The sequence below is a fragment of the Scyliorhinus canicula genome, chromosome 8 (genome assembly GCF_902713615.1).
Source record: "Scyliorhinus canicula chromosome 8, sScyCan1.1, whole genome shotgun sequence".
Taxonomy (NCBI): domain Eukaryota; kingdom Metazoa; phylum Chordata; class Chondrichthyes; order Carcharhiniformes; family Scyliorhinidae; genus Scyliorhinus; species Scyliorhinus canicula.
The window spans coordinates 15,514,596-15,532,405 of NC_052153.1; the positions used below are offsets into that span (position 1 = coordinate 15,514,596).

General features: G+C 47.5%; 1 protein-coding gene across 3 annotated transcripts in view; it reads right to left on the bottom strand.

Moving 5' to 3' along the window:
- lingo2 (leucine rich repeat and Ig domain containing 2) overlaps window positions 1-17,810 on the bottom strand; it is a 726,266-nt gene that overhangs the window by 346,100 nt on the left and 362,356 nt on the right. Inside the window, exon 3 of one of the 3 annotated variants that reach the window (XM_038804219.1) lies at window positions 11,994-12,066. The exons of 1 other annotated variant lie outside the window; for it this stretch is intronic. The gene's annotated coding sequence lies outside the window, so the exon portion shown is untranslated. Of the gene's footprint in view, window positions 1-11,993; window positions 12,072-17,810 lie in introns of all 3 variants that reach the window. One more of the 3 variants, XM_038804220.1, reaches the window with a different exon arrangement.

Here is a 17,810-nt window from a genome sequence, read left to right on the forward strand (position 1 = left end):
CCTCCCGCTATTCCCCCCCCCCCCCCCCCCCCCCCCCACGGCCGCCCCACGACACGAATCGCTGCTCGCCGTTTTTTACGGAGAACAGCGATTCTCCCCAGGCCGATGGGCCGAGTTCCCAGGTCTTTACGGCCGTTTTCACGAACGCAAACACACCTGCTCTCACCGTTCATGAAACCGGCCGCAAAGTGCCGTCCCGGGCAACCATGGCACCGATTGGCACGACCGTGCCAATGGTGGCATGGGCCTGCGATCGGTGGGCACCGATCGCGGGCAGCGGGTCCGATACCCGCGCACTATTTGTTCCTCCGCCGCCCCGCAGGATCAGTCCGCGGGGCGGCTGAGGGGCATGACAGCCCGCGCATGCGCGGGTTTGACGCATATGCATGATGACGTCATCCGCGTCATCGTGCGCGTCAGCCGCCGTGACGCTTGCCACGCGGGTTTAGCGACGGTCGCTAAGCCCACGATGCCTTGCTTCATGGGGCTGCGCTGCTAGCTCCACCCGGGGGGGAGAATCGGGTCCCGGGAGGGGGCGCGGAGGCTGCCGTGAAACACGGCCAGTTTCACGGCAGCCTTTACGACTCGCCGCATTTGCGGAGAATCGCGCCCCCTATCTCTTGTTGGTTTGCGCTATCTTGAAATGTGTCAAAGGTTTTTGAGATTAAATGTTAAATTGTGATTACTTGTTCTCGAACTAAAGTAGACATGGTGATCAAATTCCTCTAGAATATATAGCGAGCAGAACTTTAAGAATTGGGTCTGCCAAGTGAAGTTGGAGGAATCTGGAGAAACAGCTAATGGAGCCGTAAGGACGTCCTCTTTCAAGTTAAGTAAAGCAATATCATTATAGAGTTTACAGTGCTGAAGGAGGCTATTCGACCCACCGAGTCGCCACCGGCCCTTGGAAAGAGCACCCTACCCAAGCCCACAGCTCCACCCTATCGCCGTAACCCAATAACCCCACCTAACCTTTTTGGACACTAAGGGCAATGTAGCATAACTAATCCACCTAACCTGCAAATGTGGGACTTGTGGGAGGAAACCGGAACACCCGGAGGAAACCCACGCAGACATGGGGAGAATGTGCAGATCGTGACCCAAGCCGGGAATCGAATCTGGGACCCTGGGGCTGTGAAGCAACTGTGCCAACCACTATGCTACTGCGCTGCCCTATTTCACAATCTAAAAATCAAATAGACAAGAAGTAGTGTATGCCATTGAGATGTCATCAAAGAGATTTTGAAAAAAGTACCTCAACAGAGAAACAGACTGAAGACTGGGAATGAGTGCACCACCTGGTTCTAGAAGTCAGCGTAGTCAAGATCTACCTACAAACTTAGCTATAATAAAAATTATAAAATCTTCTACATCTATCAGCTCCAAGTGTTATAATCCCAGCTGATGTCAGGTACCAGAGTGAAGTCTGGCTTGATGGCACCTAACTTTTATTTTGTTCAGAAACCATGGAGGACTGTTCCTAAATAAATTCACAGGAGTCTGATGATGAACATTGAACACAAAGATCCAAATAGTTGATAAACAAGAAAAATGAATCATGTTACACCAGACAAAAATGTTGGAAATATCTCAATACAAGCACAGGGAAAAGGTTCAAATATTCACTTTTCCTTCACCCAGCTATATCCCCACAAACGCATACGTATTCAGAGTGATAAAACTATTTTCATATTTATGTTGTACTCTAATATTCCCTGCAAGTACGTGGCATATGTTAAGAATAGGTGAACACACCACACTTCAAAGATACATTCAAAGCTGATCATATGAATTACTGAACAAGCCACACAGACGCTTGTCACACTGTGAGAAAATTTATCTCACTGAGACTCACTGGGCGGGCCACTCCAGCGCCGAGGAGTGGCGTGAACCACTCTGGTGTTGGGTCGCCCCGAAGGTGCGGAATCCTCCGCACCTTCAGGGGCTTGGCCGGTGCCAGAGTGTTTGGCACCACGCCAAGTGGTGTGGAAGGGATTGGCGTCATGCCAACCAGCACTGAAGGGCCTCCGCGGTCCGGCGCAAGTTGCCGCATTCGCGGGAGCGCCAGCGCATGCTGGCGTCATCCATGCGCATGCGCAGGGGGGATTCTTCTCCGCACCGGCCATGGCAGAGGTTGACAGCGACTGTTGCGGAGGGAAAGAGTGCCCGCAGGACACAGGCCCGCCCGCGGATCGGTGGGCCCCGATTGCGGGCTAGGCCACCGTGGGGGCACCCCCTGGGACCAGATCCCCCCCCCCCCCGAGGACTCTGCAGGCCGCCTGTGGAACCAGGTCCCACCGGTAAGGACCTGTTGTGATTTACGCCGGCAGGACCGGCTAAACACGGGCGGCAACTTGGACCATCGTGGGCCGGAGAATTGTTGGGGGGGAGCGCTGCGTGGCGCGATTCTGGCCCCCGCCAAAACCCCAGTGCCGGAGAATTCGGTAGCCAGAGGGGGCGGAATTCACGCCCCCCCCCCCCCCGGCGATTCTCTGACCTGGCGGGGGGTCGGAGAATCCCGCCCACTGTCTTTTTTATGACGGTTTCCAATCTCCACTTTTGTGGATCTCCCCTGGTAATTCTCTTCCAGTGCTGCTCTTACTCGGACGGCTTCAACAAGGATCCAACTCCAGGGTTTCAAACTCAGCTTCTGAGGTTCCTTTACCCTGGATATCTCCGCGTATACGCAAGTATCACCTCCCAAGCATAATTTCAGGTCTTTGGACATGCCAAGCAGAACACCACTGCTCCAAAAGACTACCTTTGCCTTTATGGTCTGCAGCATAGAGTTGCCAGACTTCAGAAGCCCTCTCAAATCTTCTGTGCTTCGCTTGTGCCCAATTTGCTTCAGGTCTGCTCTTCGCAGCTCTCTCTTTAACTTGGTGCCTTTATCTAAGCTCCTGACATTGATCTTGACTCAGTGGGATCCCTGTGTATGTCCTTACTCAGTTTGGGATCTTCCCCTTGGTTTGGGACCTTCTCCCTTTCCCCATATACCACTCCCTGGGATTCCTTCTCTCGAATGTCGCCTCGCATCCTTTCCTTTTATTTTGCACACGTACACACGGCCGGTTCCCAGTCTAAAGATTTTTTTTAAATAAATTTAGATTAGCCAATTATTTTTTCTAATTAAGGGGCAATTTAGCATGGCCAATCCACCTACTCTGCACATTTGTTTTGGGGTGTGGGGGCGAAACCCACGCAGACACGGGGAGAATGTGCAAACTCCACACAGACAGTGACCCAGAGCCGGGATCAAACCTGGGACCTCAGCGCCGTGAGGCGGTTGTGCTAACCACTAGGCCACCGTGCTGCCCTCCAGTCTAAAGATGATAAAAAAAATACGAACTGCCCATGTCCAGTCATTTCCCAGCCAATGGGTGCATAGAAGTCCCAAGGCCCACCGGGAACGGTGGTTCCCAAAATGCGACTTTGATTTAACCTTGAGGTTCATGACATCAGGAACCAGATAACTTCAATTAGCTGCAACGTTTAACTTGCGAGGCCACAAAGGGAAGCAAAAAACTTCTAACTATATTCTTTGAACTTTTATTTAGTCTCTAGCTTGGCCTACTTCTAATAACTGCGTATGTGTGTGGACCACAATGTCTTTTATCATGTTTCACCCCCCCGATTCAGTCGCTAATAAACTTACTTTTTCTTTGACTCAAGAAAACCTTGTGATTGGTTCCTGATTGTTAATGGCATGGATGGTTAAAAAAAACATTTGGATTTGGGAAAGGGATGCACAGGGAAAAGAAAGAAAAAAAATCCTCTGTTGTGAACAACCGAGGAGGCGGGATAGAGGGGAGCCAGTTCAGTCCTCCTCAACTGGTCATATCTAGGGCAATGGGGAAAGAGGATAGGGACTAAGTGGGTAGGTCTTTCAAAGGGGCGGCACAGGCAAAGTGGGCTGAAGAGACTCAATCCGTGCTTTCTGGTTCTATCATTCTGTGAATTAATGAATATCGTAAATTCTTAAAGAAGCGCGCAATTGAAAAATGAAAAAAAAATGAATGAAAATCGCTTATTGTCACGAGTAAACTTCAATGAAGTTACTGTGAAAATCCCCTAGTCACCACATTCCGGCGCCTGTCCGGGGAGGCTGGAACGGGAATTGAACCGTGCTGCTGGCCTGCCTGGTCTGCTTTAAAAGCCAGCAATTTAGCCCAGTGAGCTAAACCAGCCCCTTAATTGCAGAAGATTCAATTTCCCTGCAGATCTCGGAGTGTCATTCAACCACAGGTCACACATGATGCAGCTACTTCACAGCCTGGTCAAAGGGGGCAGGGGAGCACAATGCAGGGCTGCTACAAAAGGAGGAATCGCCACTTTGAAACCATTTTACCCATTCACATTATAGAATTGTCAAGTGGAGCAGAATGGAGACCATTCAGCCCATTCTTTACATACGTGCCTGGGTGTAATCAAGTGACCGATACCCAACATCTGTTCATCTTATTAACTGAAACTGTTTGGTGCTAAACACCCATCAACCACAAGCTATTAAATACTAACAAGGGGCATCTCAGCACAGCCTAATTTTGCTCTCAATCAACTGCGCTTTCAAGCTGCTCATCATCATCGTGGACAGAAGCCTGATTGCCATCTGGTTTGGCGAACACAAAGCACAAAAGGAGACTGAGATTTCCTTGACACTGCCCCAGAAATGCTCAGCTAAACTGGTGCAGACCAGCAATATTATTGAATCATAATATAATCTGGCAGGATTATTAGAGTGTGGTATCCACTGGCAATTCTGTTTGTAGGTGAAACATGCTGGCACTATGATCCGAATGTAATCAGGACTTGGGGTGGAATTGGGGAATGCTATGAAAGCTGATAATTATACATGCATAGGCTGGCAACTTTGTCAAGATGTAATATCTACTGGCAATGTTATTAGACTAATGCTAGCAATGCCATTAGAGTATGAAGCACTCTGGCAATCCTACTGGGATGCAATATATATTGAAATAAACACAGTGTAATATTCCGGCAATGCTATCAGACAGATATGGGCTGCCACTGTGAGTAGTATGTGATAAATATTGACAATACTAATCAAATGTGACATGTACTTTCAATCTTATTAGCATGTAATGGTACTGAAGTGCTATGCACACTGGCAGCGCTATTGAAATGTTGTATGTATTATTTGAATGTTGTACACAGTTGTAACATTAATAGTCAGTGGCATAGAATGGGAATGTTAATGGAAATTGGCAGAAAGAAAGAAAAGGCAGAATATTATGACTTCAGAACCTCAGGATACCCCTAAATGTTTTTGAACAGTACGAAGATGTACTTCATTGAGTGGCACGGTGGCACAGTGGCTGGCACTGCATCCTCACGGCGCCAGGGACCCGAGTTCAATTTTAGCCTTGGGCAACTGTCTGTGTGGAGTTTGCACTTTCTCCCCCTGTCTGCGTGGATTTCCTCCGGGTGCTCCGGTTTCCTCCCGCGGTCCAGAGATGTACAGGTGGATTGACTAAATGGCCCATGGCGTCTAAACTGTGCGGTGGGGTTACGGGGGTATGGCAGAGGAGTGGACCGAGGTAGGGTGGTCTTTCGGAGGGTCGGTGCAGGCTCGCTGTGCCGAACGGCCACCTTCTGTATTGTGGGAATTCTGTGATAAGACGTTTGAAGCATTGTCACTGTTGTAACACCAGGAACACGGCAGCCAATCTGCACTCAGCAAGCACTCAGAAATAGCAGCGTGATAATGACAAGATTTTCTTCCTTTTAGAAGTGTTGGTTGAGAGGTGAAGGTCAGCCCAAGACACCAGGGTGACCTCGTAACTGAAATAGTCCCATCTGATTTTTTTACACCCTCCTATACCTGACTTGTCAGTGAATTTGCCATCTCATCGGAAAAATGTCACCTTCGACACTGCAGCACAACAGTGCAGGATGGTGGCGTTAAAAGAGAATGGTAGCCACAATGCACTTTCATAAACTTCATTAGTGAACAAAAGGGGATTTATTAACAAGTCATGTCGAGAAGCATGTTTGCAGCTCTTTCGCAAAACCTCTGTACTGGGACAACGTCTCCCTCTGGGATGATTCTCCACACTGAGTCCCGATTGGTCACTCAGGCCAGGTGGTTTGCTCTTAAAGGGACATAGACATAGAACATACAGTGCAGAAGGAGGCCATTTGGCCCATTGAGTCTGCACTGACTCACTTAAGTCCTCACTTCCACCCTATCGCCGTAACCCAGTAAACCCCCCCCCCCCAACCGTTTGGACACTAAGGGCAATTTAGCATTGCCAATCCACCTAACCTGCACGTCTTTGGACTGTGGGTGGAAACCAGAGCACCCGGAGGAAACCCATGCAGACACGAGGAGAACGTGCAGACTCCGCACAGACAGTGACCCAGCGGGGAATTGAACCTGGGACCCTGGCGCTGTGAAGCCACAGTGCTAGCCACTTGTGCTACCCATGCAAAGGACAATCACCACCGTTGTACCTATGACATTAAATTGGTAACATTAACAGAGAGTGGTGCATAATAGGGATGCGCATTGTAATGTTAATAGAGAGTGGTATATTTGACAATGTTATTCGAAAGTAATATTTGCAGGTGGGTTATTAAAGTGTGATTTGTCACTGGAATGCAAAATTAATCGGAATGTAGTATATACAAGTAATATACAATGTTATTAGGCTAGAATATGTATTTGCAATGCTACTAAAATATGACTTCAATGGGAAGTAGCGTTGGAATGTTTTATATGCTGTCAGTTATTGGATTGTGATGTATATTTGCTATGTTATTATTTTCCATGCTTATTGTCAATGTTATTCAAATGTGATACCTCCTGGCAATGTGTTTAAAAAAATGCCATGTAGTGGCAACGCTGTTAGGATATAATAAGTACTGACAGCGCTATTAGACTTATGTTGGCAATGCGATTAGACAATGAGGTAAACTGGCAATATTATTAAAATCCAATATTTGGGATTAAACTTGGGTATATGCTCCCACCAAGAGTGGAATGCGATATAAATTGACAACATTAATCAAATGAGATATACACTTGCAATCTCATGAGTGTGTGATTTTACCAGAATGCTATGCACACTGGCTGTGCTATTGAAATATTACTTGCACTATTTAAATGTAGCTGGCAATACCAGTGCTTTTTAAAAATTGACCGTGCAAACTTGGGTTGCACATTCTTTTGCCAGTAGGTTGTGAGCGGAGAACAGCACAGCAATGGGATGAGGGTATCTGGAACTTGAGTGAACTGAGTCCATAGACCCTAAGACATCGGAACAGACGTCTGCCATGAGGCCCATCGAGTCTGTTCTGAGCAACCAATTGTGAGTCTCCATAACCAATCAGATTGAAGGGTCAGGAATGTTTTTGGTACAAGGACTGAGAAGGAGGCATAAATTAGAGAGGGCAAATTCAATGACAAATTAGGCACAATAAGAGAAATAAAAGGAGGGGAAAGACTGATGGGAGATTTAAAAAAATAGACAGATGCTAAAAGTAAAGAAAAAGTAATTAATTTTTACGACTAAAACCTGTATAGTACTTAATTTTCAGCATCAGAGAGGTTGATTAGCAATAATTAACACTCATAAAATTGTTTAAAAAGGTCCTGAGAGTAAAATGGTCAAGACTTAATTTTCCATGGCGAGATTAGTTCATATCTACATCAATTTCTCAAGTTGTCGGTTCATTTCATGATTAGTCAGGCAGCAAGATGCTGCTTTAGCAATGTTGGCAGCTGAACATTGGAAAACAACTTGTGAATTTCCATGTTTAATCTTGCACCCGCCCCCACAGGACGTTGGTGTAGCCTTTACGTGTAAACAACAGGGAGTGCCATCAGCCTCACTATTAACTTGACCATTATATTATGAAGCTCGTAATCCAGGGGCCTGCAATAATCACTTGGAGACTCGAGTTCAAATCCCACCCTTGGAAACTGGAATTGAATAAATCGGGAATAAAAAGCGACTATCGGGAATGGTGACTACGTGACAACAGGAAAGCACTGACATGAAGATCCGTCTGATTCACTGGTGTCTTATCCAGCACAACATCTGCCACCCTGGCCCATTCTGACATATTTAGACCTGATTGAGGTCTACATAGACCTGATTGAGGTCTACAAAATTATGAGAGGTATGGACAGGGTGGATAGCAACAAGCTTTTTCCAAGAGTGGGGGTGTCAATTACAAGGGGTCACGATTTCAAGGTGAGAGGGGGAAAGTTTAAGGGAGATGTGCGTGGAAAGTCTTTTACGCAGAGGGTGGTGGGTGCCTGGAATGCTTTGCCAGCGGAGGTGGTAGAGGTGGGTACGATAGCATCATTCAAGATGCATCTGGACAGATATATGAACGGGTGGGGAACAGAGAGAAGTAGACCTTGGTAAATAGGCAACAGGTTTAGATAAAAGATCTGGATCGGTGCAGCTGGGAGGGCCGAAGGGCCTGTTCCTGTGCTGTAATTTTTCTTTGTATATAGGTGACGCCACTGAGTTGCATTCGAGAAGGCAAGTTCGTGCTATCTTTTCAAGGGCAAACTAGGGACGGGGCAACAATGCCCACATGCTGAGAATGAATAAAATAAGTGCAAACACAGCACCAAGGCTGCATCATGCATATTCTGGCAGATCAGGGAGAAATCCTGGACACCATCTTCCCTTTGATCAACCCACAAATTATTTAGGTGCTGGCAGATCAAGGCATTCTCCGAGTCATGGTGAGTGAACACTCATCCACAGCAAGGGCCGAACCAGACAGAAATAAGAACAAACCCAAAATTTGTAATTGTGTTATTTAGCGTCAATACTGATCTGCAGGAGGACAAATGCAATGTGGAATAACGAAGCATTGCATCTTGGATCCCTCATTCTATGACAGCATTCACAATTCCTGCTATTATTCCTGCTTTCTAACTCATTCGTCTAATTAGCTTGGCAAAGACCAATATTCAATCTGTTAAACATCTGTAAACACTCCCTTCCCTACCTTTCCAAATGAGTGCTCCGTGCAGTAATTATTTGGGGAGCTATTGAATTGCCTGTGTGTCATGTGTAGCGTCGGTGATAGAACGCTATCGAAAGAGGAAATATTGATTGTACACTGATGATGAACAACAACAGAAGGTGAAGCCCAGGCAACCTGAGGAACAGGGATAACGGCGTGACTTCGGAAATAGAATTTATAGCAAAAAAAGATAAAATAGAAAGAAAGAAAAATTGGTCATTTTTTTTATTGTTCCCCCCCCCCCACTCCTGTGTGTTAATGTAATGGAAAGGTCTCATGGCAGGTCCAAGGGCATGCACTTGTGTCTTCGTGTATGCATGCGTGTTTGTGTGTGCCGATGTGTGATGAATGAATTTATTATAAATTGACATGACTGCTGAAGCATGAGGTTACCAGCTTTAACCAGTGATGTTAATTTAACTCTCGCGTAACTCGAGAACCCATTGACGATCGGCACCATCATGTGTCCATTAGTATTGGCTGTTTAAGAGAAGAAATCTTAAAAGCTCAATTGCTGGGCGGCACGGTGGCGCAGTGGTTAGCACTGCTGCCTCATGCCGTCGTCGACCCAGGCTCGATCCGGGCCCTGGGTTACTGTCTGGGTCGCGTTTGCACATTCTCCCCGTGTCTGCGTGGGTTTCACCCCCACAAACCCAAAAAGATGTGCAGTGCAGGTGAATTGGCCACGTTAATTTGCCCCTTAATTAGAAAAAAAAAATGAATTGGGTACTCTAAATTTATGAAAAGCAAGCTCAATTGCTTCCAGCCCATTAAAGTTTTCTTTCCTCCATTTTAACTCTTCTCAGAGAGTCGAGACATGGGCATGTGGTGTGGAAAGGCCTGAAAACGAGGGGCCTTCAGCGACCCCATAGCAAGGTGCCAACACTTGGAGGTGTGTGGGGTAATGCTCATATGTGTGGGGGTGACATTGCACCTGGATGGGGGGGGGGGGTCCCACAGTTTCACTTAGAGATTGGGACAGCACGGTAGCATAGTGGTTAGCACAATTACTTTGCAGCTCCAGAGTCCCAGGTTCGATTCCCGGCTGGATCACTATCTGTGCAAATTCTGCACGTTCTCCCCGTGTGTGTGTGGGTTTCCTCCGGGTGATCTGGTTTCCTCCCACAGTCCAAAGATGTGCAGGTTAGGTGGATTGGCCATGATAAATCGCCCTTTGTGTCCAAAATTTCCCTCAGTGTTGGGTGGGGTTACTGGGTTCTGGGGATAGGGTGGAGGTGTGGGCTTGGGCAGGGTACTCTTTCCAAGAGCCAGTGCAGACTTGATGGACCGAATGGCCTCCTTCTGCACTGTAATTTTTAGGATTGGGACACCCTTTTAAAATGGCGGCCTGATCTCTGAGGAGCACATCTGGCCAGTGAGTTCAGCTCCCCAGTGATGAAAATAATTCGAAAGGTGGGATTCAATTAAAACATTTCTCAGGGTGGTAGCGAGCGGGAGCTGTTCGGCCCAGCGAGGCCCTCACCAAAATCCGACGTTAATTAGTCCACTTAAGGAGGCCCCATGCGCTTCACTCAGCAAATAATGGCTCGCCAGCCGATTCGCCGGGGCTGCACCCAACAGCCCCCCACGAACAAGGTAGAGAAGCACTTAAACTGTCAACCCTACTCAGCTCGCAGCCATGGCACCGAGACGACCAGCTTCACAATTTGGGGATGCAGACCTGGAAGGCTTATGGCGTAATTCAGTGGCCTCGTTTCGCTCAAGCGAGAGCGTGACGAGGGCGTTAAATCGCGGTTCTAGATGCGGTCGAGGCCAGAAGGGATCCTCTTCTCCCAAGGTTTAGCCAAGGGCAGCCAGTGCCACCTGGGAGGAAGTGGCAGCGGCCATCAGCTGGGGCAATGAGACCAGGAGGACCGGCTCCCAGTGCCGCAGGAAGCTCAATGTCCTACACCGGGCCACATGGGTGAGTTGGCACTGGACCACCCCACCCCACGGGAATGTGCCTGGCTCCGCTCCCGCCAAGCATCGTGCTGAGCCCTGGCCCACCCATTCCCCCCTCAGAGAACAGGGCTGCAGGCCCAGCGCGCTGGGTCTCTTTGCTTGTGAGCAAAGATGGCTACTCATCTTCTCGGCTCCCCACAGCAGCCCTTCCGGCAGGTTCACGTTCTCAAAAAGGAGTACTAATCGGCGTCCACTTGCTGGGGAAGTGATTAGGTCACGAGAAGCCATTGGATCTGGGGTGGCCCCTATTAATTGTATGGAGATTGGGCTTAAACGGTGATTATTGGTGTCTCGCAATGCTACGGTGGGTTGCCGATTTCGGCCACAGGTACGTGACGGCTGCATCGCGAACGGTTTGGCACCCAGTGCAGTTCTCGTTTCTGGCCTCTCCCGCGATTTAACGGCCTCGTCACGCTCACGCTCGAGCGAAACGAGGCCAATGAATCACGCCATAAGTGTGGGATAGCCTGGTGAGAAACTCGCCAGGGCCCAAAAAAGCGACTAAGTGTGGTTAGATAGCGGTGGAGATGCAGCTGATAGAAACCTCCAGCAAAACCTGACACAAATGGAACTTTTCCGTTAGATTGTGCCATAATCTTCTGTAGGAGTCATAGTTTAGCAAGCAGGCACAGAAATCGCAGCTGATCCCCCCTCCCACCACAGACACACACACACGTGCACACATGCGCACACACACACACGCAAAAACTCCCCTCACTCAAGTCCATTCTAGTAACATCCATTCCAACTTAGCTGTATGCATCAAGCATGCAACCTTTATGGTCAATTTTCCTTACATCACAAAGTATACACTTTAGTTACTGACCAAGCCATTTGGGACCTTAACTGGTTCATTAAAAAAAAATATGCAGTCACCATAACTCTCTTTGACACGCAAAGTACTTCAGACTGAGGCAGGCAGTATTTGCTTGTCTCTCAGCAAACACACAAGCATACAAAGGGTTAACATAATGCGAGAGGATGGTGTGGCAATAAGAGAAGGAAATGCAAATACATACCGCTGCAAATTGAGACCATTCTTGACTCAGGTGTTGTTCAGTACCCTCAGAGTGGACACCATCTTCTTTCTATCTGTTCTGGCCAAGAAAGAGAATTGAAGAGTGAATCTGTGTCGCTGATAGCCAACCAATCCCTTCCTTAAACCGTCAGCATTATTTGGAGTGCGAGATTTCTGCCTGCTTCAAAATGCAGCGCTGGCTGCTGACTCCATCTGACACTCTCTTCTGCGAGAGATTCACCACTATCTGAGGATTGCCTGCCGTTGGCTTAGACTTGTTAAATTATAACAAGAGGCAGCCTCTGCTTTCCAGCGTATTTTTTTTTTGAACTTGAGGTATAGATTATTTTTCGCAGCACATGGTGTCTACTGCTTCATTTATCTTGCCCCCTGTACAATTGGCAGCTTCAGACCGTACGTAGGAAGGAAAGCGTCCTGTTAGAGGCTTTTAGTTGAATGTTTCCTGTCAATCAGGTTAACAGAAGACTGTTAAATATGGGCAGACAAAAGAGTCAGAAGCAGAAGCATTATGTTGGAGAAAGAAAATAATACCAATTAAACCTTTTGACATAAAGTGCTTTCTGGAACAAGTACTGTGCCGAATTGTGTAAACTCTGATATTCTTGTGACATTAGCTGCAAAACTGTCAGTAGATGTTTAAAGGGAACAAAAGATGCGACAGGAATGTGTTGATTTTTTACTGAAGAATTTGAAAAACTATATTATTTATATATATATATATATATATATATATATATATATATACACATACACATATATGTTATATATATATACACACACATTTGAATCTTGTGACATGTTTCCTATTGTGGTTAATAGTTGCCATGGCAACAATCATAGCAGCAGCTGCTGATTTAAATATACAAAAATGTTGACTCTAATCCAACAAGCTGCTTTGTGTATCTGTGACATTTATTAAAAGGTAGGGGTAAAAAGTGGTGTTATCTCGCCTTTTTATTTTGTGTCCTGCCGGGTTGCTGTAGAAGAATCTCTGATAACATTGGGCATTCCCTGGTGTTAATCCATCCATGTATGCACATTGCCTCCCCTCCAAACCCATGGCATGTCAGTTCAGAGCACCTCGCCAAATCAACTATTTCCTGGTGGAGACTTCGAGCTCACGAATGTTTTGAAAAAAGGAGGGAATTGCGAACCTATTGGTTAGCTTCCCGACAGATGTTTCAGGTGGTGGGTCGCTCCTCTGCGAGGTGTTGCTGCAACTTTGGCGAAAGAGTTGGCTGCAGTTATTTATGACACTGTTGACTTCTTTCAAAACTTACAATTAGCAGCGAGAGAGGAAGATGGACAACTGTCCAGCCTGCTTTGATGCTCATCCTGTTATTACCCTCCGCAGAAGGGACATTTGCACAGAATTAAAGCATGGACGCAGGCCCCTTGGTCCCACAGAACTACTTTTCACACAAGATTTCTCTAACCCTCCCTATTTTTAAAAAGAAATTAGAGTGCACAATTATTGTTTTCCAGCTAAGGGGCAATTTAGCATGGCCAATCAACCTACCCTGCGCATCTTTTGTATTGTGGGGGTGAGACCCATGCAGACATGGGGAGAATCTTTAGAAGGGCAGCACATGGCACAGTGGTTAGCACTGCTGCCTCACAGCTCCAGGCTCCCGGGTTCAAATCCGGCCCCGGTGACTGCCTGCGTGGGTTTCCTCCGGGTGCTCCAGTTCCTCCCGCAGTCCAAAGATGTGCAGGTTAGGTAGATTGGCCATGCTAAATTGCCCCTTGGTGTCCAAAAGGATAGCTGGGGTGACTGGGATAGGGTGGAGGCGTGGGCTTAAGTAGCTCTTTCTAAGGGCCAGTGCAGATTCGATGGGCCAAGTGGCCTCCTTCTGTAAATTCTATGGTTCTATGAATGTGCAAACTCCACACGGATAGGGACCCGTGGCCGGGATCGAAACTGGGTCCTCGGCGCCGTGAGACAGCAGTGCTCACCACTGCGCCATTGTGTCAGCCCTCATCTAACCCTACCTGATTCACCATAACACTGTATTTCTTTCCACATCATGGACCTTTTGGTCTATGTAAAAGGCATTGAAGCTATTTGCCGCAATCGCTTCATATGATAGCAAGCTACATATTCTCATCACTCTCTGGGCAAAGACATTTCTCCTAAATTCCTCATTGGATTAAGTTACGACTATTTCATATTGATGATCCTTAGTTCTGGACTCCCTACAAGGGGAAGTGCAATCTCTGTATCCGTCCCATCTAAGTCCTTTATAATTAATGACTGCAGGTGAATGTAATACAATTAAGTTGAACTTGATGGATACTATTATCTCCAAGGACTCAGCTATTGATTCTAGCTAAATGACCAATTGTTACTCAAGAACAAGTAGATTATCCAAAGAGCCCTGTGATCATTAGCATCAGCCATAATGTTCCCCAAAGGTAAGACAAGAGAACCAAACAAAATACCTTGCCAAACATCGACAGCATATATTTTCCAAACAAAACGGCAATATAGCCAAACTTTCAAGGCTTTACCCTGAACTCTGAATTTAAAAAGCAGGTGCAAAGTCACTCATTCTTTTCATAGTTTTGCTTTGGGGCCGGATTCTCCGGTTTCCCAGCCGCGTGTGCCCTGGTGGCATGCCGTTCGCTGGCGTCGGGAATCTGTCTCCCTGTCACTTGCCAATGTGATTTCCCATTGAAGCCCCTCCACTCTGCATGGGAAAACTGCGGGTGGGGGTGCGTTGCTGGCGTGAAAAGTGAATCGCAACAGCCAGAGAATTCTGGCCCATTGTTCCATCGTTCATGCTCACTCTGGACGCAAGCTTCTTTTGTCACCCCTTCCTTTGCCTTTTGTTCCATGACATCTTTGTTGTTTTATCTCTGCACCCTCCCTTTCCCATCCTAGATCTTCCCTTTTGTCCTCCCTCACCCCCCCTCACCACCCCCTACCCTTCTTTTGATGGCATATAACCCACCACACCCCAACCTTCCTTCAGTTCCCGAAAAAGAGTCATGGGCGGGATTCTCTAATCCGTGCTCACGCCGTCGTAAACGCCGTCGACGGGCCGACCCGCCCCTTACAAGGGGCCAGCATGGCACTGGAGTGGTTCACGCCGCTCCAGCTGCTGATCCCGGCGCGAACTGGGCACCGCGGGATACCCGCATGCGCAGTGGCGGCGACGCCAACGTGCACATCTGCAGTTGCACCGGTGCGAACGTGCGCATGCACAGTGGCTTCCTTCAACGCGCCGGCCCGATGCAACATGGTGCAGGACTACAGGGGCTGGCGGGTAGGAAAGGAGGCCCCCAGCCAGAGAGGCCGTCCTGCCGATTGGTGGGCCCCGATCGCAGGCCAGGCCACATCGGAGGCAACCCCCTCCTCCCCGGGCCGGACCCCCCTCCCCCCCCCCCCCCACAGGCCGCCCACCCACCCTTCCACCGGCTGAGAGCAGGTGTGAACGGCGCCGGCATGGGCCGAGAATCGGCAGGCCGGCCATGTAGAGTGGCCCCTGCCCATCGCCGCTCTTACCACGCCGGCACCAATGGCGGGGATTCTGCGCTTTGCGGAGAATTGTGTGCCGGCGTCGGGGCAGCGTGGCGCGATTCGCGCCAGTCGTGGGGATTCTCCGGCCTGGCTCCGCTAATCCTCTCAAAAACATTAACCCTGTATCGCCCTCCACAGATGTTGCCAGACCTGCTGAGCATATTTTGCATTTTCCATTTCTATTTCAGACTCATTCAATTATCTTTCTCGCAATCGAGTTTTAATTTTCAGCCGCCACCTGCTCCTTCTCTGCTTCCTGTGTTTTCTGTCAGTAATGGAAGGCCCCGTTATACACCCAGCCATTTCAAAAAAATGCTGTACATTTTTTGGGTAAGCATTTTGAGAGATTTGCCACCAGAAAAAAGTTTGTCCCTGTCAGCAACAGTCGACTGTCCCTCCGCTAGTCAGTCACTTTGCACACGGAATAACATTCAGTGACAGAATCTTGTTAAACAAGAAATAATTTTCTGTTCTGGAATGTGTCATGTCCTAAGGAACCTGACTTACGATTCGTTGGATTATTTTTAGCATGTAGGTTGACACACGTCTTTGTGAATTGCTCCACATCTGTTGAAAAATAACGGTGCAGGCAGTTCCAGTGGGTGACAGGTGTGCAACAGGATTGATCCTACCCCTGAGGAGGACAGGTTTAATTAATGTACGCTGAGGTTAGTTGCAATTTTTATTTCATAGAATTCTGTTTTACATTTGCGTTAATGGATTAATATAGAACCGCTAAAAGAGCTCTTGCGTTCGATTTTTGCAGCAATTGTTCCCCTATTATTATAGATCAATATGGCTTTTTGTTGAACGATGCAATGTTTAATTATGTCGTACTTGGGGGCCATTCACCTGGATACTTAAACACACAACATGACAGAGTGATTGGACGTTCCAATCCACGGTATTGATTATATTAAAGGGGTCACCTAATTGAGGTATTTAAGACGATTAAAATAGATGATGGAGTGGACAGAGTGAAATAATCTCTGGCGGGAGAGTCAAGAGCAGCGTAGGCATTCGAATTAAAGCTGGATATTTCCAGCATGAGGTCAGTAAGCATGTTTTGGATCCCTACAGTGCAGAAGGAGGCCAACCGGCCCATCGAGTCTGCACCGACCCTCCAGGAAAGCACCCCACCCAGGCCCAAATCCTCTGCAACCCCAACCAACCATTGGACACCAAGTGACAATTCAGCATGACCAATCCACTTAATCTGCCCATCTTTGGACTGGGGGGGAAATCTCTCCCTCAAAGTTGAGGCTGGATAGATGGAATAAGGATACAGATCATCCTTGATATTATGGGACGGTGTTAGTGGGGCCGAATGACCTCCTTCTTTTCCTAATCCCTGGCTGTTGCTATTGGCCTTGATTGAGTTGCTGTCCAGTACTTTCCCAACCAAAGAGGAAGAAATGCTACAGGTCCCAAAGTTTTAATACGTTTTGGTTTTTCTTTCTTTATGGCTGTTGAGACAACCCTACTCCCAGTACTTTTCTGTAACTCCTTCCCGTAACAGCCTCCCCGAACAGGCGCTGGAATATGGCGACGAGGGGCTTTTCACAGTAACCTCATTTGAAGCCTACTCGTGACAATAAGCGATTTTCATTTCATTTCATTTCATTTCATTCATTTCATTTCATTTCATTTCACTACCCTCTGTGTAAAAAACTTACCTCGTACATCTCCTCTAAACCTTGTCTCTCGCACCTTAAACCTATGCCCCCTAGTAATTGACCCCTCTACCCTAGGAAAAAGTCTCTGACTATCCATCCTGTCTATTCCCCTCATAATTTTGTAGATCTCTATCAGGTCGCCCCTCAACCTCCGTTGTTCCAGTGAGAACAAACCAAGTTTATTCAACCTCTCCTTATAGCTAATGCCCTCCATACCAGGCAACATCCTGGTAAATCTCTTCTGCTCTCCAAAGCCTCTGCATCTTTCTGGCAGTGCGGCTACCAGAATTGAACACTATACTCCAAGTGGGGCCTAACTAAGATTCTATACAGCTGCAACATGACTTGCCAATTTTTATACTCAATGCCCCGGCCAATGAAGGCAAGCATGCCGTATGCCTTCTTGACTACCTTCTCCACCTGTGTTGCCCCATTCAGTGACCTGTGGACCTGTACACCTAGATCTTTCTGACTGTCAATACTCTTGAGGGTTCTACCATTCACTGTGTATTCCCTACCTGTATTAGACCTTTGAGGGCTTGAGGAGCAGAAAGGATGAGGCTGGGAAGTTACTGAGTTGGAAGGAGGTGATCTTTTT